Genomic DNA, 4,817 nt, shown 5'->3' with positions numbered 1-4,817 from the left:
ATCTGTATTAATTCCTCAGATGAAAACTTTAAGGAACAATGAAGGAGAGAGGTACTGCTCTGAAACGGTGAGAAGAAAAAAATTACACAGCACACCTGGGACAGATGAAGCCAAACTAGTGCTTTTATAATGCCAATCAGCAGGGCTGTTATCATCCCTCTAATTAGGAAAGCAGCCTAAAACAGAGAGCACTTGGGGAAATGGTAATGTTATGGTTTTGCACTTAAAAGGGGAGACATTTCCTGCACTGTAAGAATCCAGGATTGGGGCTGACAAGTCCTTTAATTAATGGGCAGGATTCCCTGCGTGTGCAAGTGTGTGTGCATGTTTCAATTCATAAAAGTGGACAAAGGGGGCTATTTGGGAGGGGTGGGGTGGAGGGAGGGGGTGAGAGGCAGAAAAAGGAAGGGGAAAAAACAGTCCATTAGTTTGAAGGAGAACAGAGTTCACAGCTACCTTCATTTTATTTAACCCCCAAAGGATTGAAATGTGGAGCTGCAGTGAGCCATTTGCCAGAGATTTGAAAGCTACAGTAGAAAAAGCCCAAGGCCATCAGACAAACAAAAAAAGTTTGGGAGAGCATGCATCCTGAATTTGATAACACCTCCTACCCCCACCAGTTGGTGGGTCCCCTGCCTCTCCCTCTCCTGCCTACAGCTAATGGTCCCAACGTAGCACACAGGCTTTTTGTGGCACGCGTAAGCATGCCAAGCAATAAAGCTGATTTTCAGCACTCATACTGCATTCCTCAGTGCAGTACTCGAGACCATTTTGCAGGGACCCTTTCCTCCTCTCAGCCCACCACAACGAAGCACCTCTGGGAGAGGGCTCGTGAAAAGATTTTGTTACTAAACGGTCTGTTTTCACTGTTATGTTGGATGAGGAAAACAGGCAAAATAGTGGCAATGCATCCAGGGAAGGCTGCTGTCAGTTCAAAAAATAAAAATGCAGACCCTTCAGACTTGGTGATGTGCCTAATCCTTCAACTTCAAGTGGACCTGCTCACAGAAGCCAGGACAGCAGCTCAGCCCTAGCGCTCAATGACCGAGCGACATCAGTGGGATTTTGAGTTGTGAAAATGCTATTGTAGCAGCTGTATTGATTTTGGGGTCCAATCCTACTCATCCTGAGGTAAGCGATCCTCCTTCACCCAGAGCTCACAGCGAGGTCAGTGGGACAGGTTGTCCAAATGAGAATTACTCACACGAGCAAGGGTTGCGAGGAGGCAACATTAAATCAATATAGCAGTGGCATTTCCTCACTCTGGCTACCGAGCCAATGGATTTCACACACCTCTCACCCTTACTCTTCCAAGTAACGGTATAAGAAAGAAACTACTTGCACAAACAAGCAGTTGTGAAACAAGCTCTTTTTTTTTTTTTTTTTAATGAAAAAGTGCACCCATGTAAAACTGGCTATTGTGCTTGTTACAGATGATACAGCAAACTGAGTGATAGAGTCATGTATCTTGTATCAGACTCAAGTCACTGAAGAGCATTGTGGAAGTAGAGCAAGATTGTTCAGGAGTTAAGATTTAAAATTAAAAAAAGAAATTCTGTTCAACCAGCACATTTTGAAACTAACGTGTGATGAAGGTGTTTTAGTGATGCTTTTTCTGGAAACATCAAGTTTAGGACATTCACTTAAATTATACTCTAAATTTATCTAAGAAAGATTAAAGTTAATTTTTTAACTTTTTCATTGACCTTCCATTAGCAATTTCAAGTATTTTTCTAACAGAGAAGAAAAAACCTGATGGAAATTCCAGTGTTCAGTGTCCAAAGCTCAATTAAGAAGGTACCAACAGAAATGAGAAACATTAGGGGGTTTTGGTTGGTTTTTTTTTCCCTTCATTTTGAATTTAGTAATAATTTTTGATCTTGCGACCAGAACTTAGCGAATGGGTGCACATTGTTCCACTGAAGTCCCTTGTCTTTACTCTTAAGGAATAAACTCTAATTTTAGTACTACCCCTTTATGGAATGTTTAGCAAATATATTACAACCCTTTTAAAACTTGGATCAAGGGAACAGCTCACATAGAGTCCAACCAAAATCACTGGGAATGAAATAATTCAGGCAAGGAATTGAGCTACATGTTGGATCAGTGTCATGTAAGAATTGCACAAACTGAAGGCACTCATGAACAAAATTTAAACTTCAATTTTGGCTGATCATAAAGAATATATCACAAACATGGCCCTCAAAATACTAGTAGTATTAGAGAAATTACTTCCTTTGCCAATAATATTTTTTTAACATTGCAGCTGATATTTTATTCAGCTCCTAAAAGGTTAAAATTTAGGTGTGAAAAAGAAGAAGAGAAAGGATAAAAAGCCCATCTGGCCTTCAAAAAAAAAAAAAAAAGTGTACCAATTTTTAACCCAGATTTGAAAACTGCCAAGTTATAATAAATACCTGCAAACCCGGGTTCATAATGGAAACTGCAAGTGACCCCTTGTTGCAATGAAGCCTGGACAATAACAACTTACAGAGCAGCTGAAAGTCATTCATAACCAACTGAATAAACTGACACTAAAGAAGAAGTAACAGCATTGGTGAGAACACAGTTCAAAGACTAACATAGCAACTGGCGAGATTTTCATAGGAAAAAAAAAAAAAGAGATGTTGCCAGTTTTCTAAATTTTTTTTTTTCAGGCATATTGCAATCTCCTGCCACTCCTCCCTTCCCTCCTATTGTGGATATCAAAATGTTCTTTCTAAGGCTCAATTCCACAAACTATAGTTTCAGTCTCAACAAAGTAATCAGTGTAACGGTATGAGGGCCACACCTACACAGCCTGGTCAGTCCGGGGACTGGCATCAAGTTTCTCTTTTACAATTTCTTATATCCTTTGTCATGCTGTGCATTCCCTGCACATACTCTTTGAAGAAAAAACAAAAAGGCATCCATAAATAAGAAGTGGATCACTTATGTTCAAACCCTCCCTGTCAAGTCCTGAATAGGAGACACTGTGGAAGGAGAAAAAGGCATGTAGTAGGAAACTTAAAATGCAATGTTGCTCATTGTCTCTACGGGAACAACTGAGGATAAAGTTTGCCAAAGTACTTCAGAGTTTTAGGAATTAATCCTATTTTCAAAGGTCAGCTAAGAAATTACAGGTCTGTCCATCCACTTTCAATGAAATTTAGGCTCTGGAGGTCAACAGGAATACACAGAGAACATGTTGTTAAAAAGCTTCATAAACCTCTATGGGATCTGGGTCCAGTCTGTCCCTTATTTCTCAGGCTTGGCTTACTGTAACAGAAGACTATTTGCAGCTTGAATTTCTTTTAAATGCTGAAGTAATGGGCAAGTACCTTAAACATCTGTTCTGTCTCTAACTACGTCTTACCTTCAACAATCTCCTTCCCAACAAATATTAAAAAATTCTGCTTTATTTTTGCTTCTCTGTGAGTCTTTCTGAACCCTACCAGCAAGTGGAACCCTCAGCTCTGAACTAAGTAGGCAACAAGTTCCCACCCTTCAGTAAATTCAGGCTATCTTCTGTGCAGCATCAAGACTGATATCTGCAAGTTTCATGGGCTTCTTAGTTGAGAAAATTTACTAATGCCCAGTCTCAGAGTTTCACTAGAGATGAAGGGTTGGCACACACAAGCCACCAGCTGGAACATGGGTACCAAAACATAGGTCTCTGACAGACAGGAAGGGGATCTGAGGGATTCCTTGGTGCTTGAGGTGATGCAGTTTGGGTGCTCACATCCCTCTGTGGGAGGCTGAACACAGAATCCCCCTGGGACTTGGTAGGAATGCTGAAACCTACACCTCCATTCGCACCCTCTGCAGAAAGGAAAAGGTGTGGGATTATTTAACTGTAAGGACAAATGGGGGCCAAAAATGAGGTTTATGCTTGGAAGTTACTTTATGAAATACCCTGTGATGGGACTGTCTTGGCACCATCTTTAGGGATATAATGCCACCTACTGAATAGCCACTAGCACAGCCTAGAGCTCCCAAGCTTTTCCCAGGGGATTCACAGCTACATACTGATCCAAGCCAGACCCTGCCTAACATATGAGTTATGAGATGATCAGAGCCCTAGAAAGTAGGATTGCTTTAGGCTATTTGCCAATAATTAGCCATATTTATTGATTAATTTCTGAAAATTACCATTTTTATGGGCACCTGGTACCCTAGTGGAGAAATAGCTATGCCTAATTTTTCATCTTATTGTATGGGGAACTCTATGACAAGTGCTTTGAAAAGTATCCTATCCATCATCATGCATGATTATTTCCACGGACTCAGATATTTCAGCTAACAACAAGATTCTCCAGTAAGAGAACATGAAGAATAGCAGAGTGAAGAACTCAGAATTAGAAAAACCCAAGGTAACAACTAAGAACAAATGGGATTTATGTAAGACTGATCTATATCCTTGTAGAAAGGTACTGTGGCGTGGTTCTGAAATAAGAACACACATCGTGCAACAAAGTCTCATTCAGTTACTAAGCATCCCCTTTCTTCGGTTTTAGGCTTTATATAAGACAACATCTTCAAACTCCAGAATTAGTACAAAACCATGTTTTGTTTCCCCCCTCCCTGTGATGTCCTTACCTAAGTATGCAAGTCATTCACAAAGGAAGATTAATTCAGCAGTTCAAAATGCTTATGAGAAAGAAGGATACATCCCATCTCAGAAGGAGCAACCTAAAATACTAACACTGCAACTTTCAACAGGGCCTATTGACTTTGGGTACCTAACATTTTACAGTTCCTTTTGAAACATTTGGCATCTCATGATTCTTTATATGCTGAAAGCACAACTCCCATTCATTTCAGGTGGGAGTATTTGG

This window comes from Falco cherrug, chromosome 5 (genome assembly GCF_023634085.1).
Source record: "Falco cherrug isolate bFalChe1 chromosome 5, bFalChe1.pri, whole genome shotgun sequence".
NCBI classification, from domain to species: Eukaryota; Metazoa; Chordata; class Aves; order Falconiformes; family Falconidae; genus Falco; species Falco cherrug.
This window is presented reverse-complemented; position numbering follows the sequence as displayed.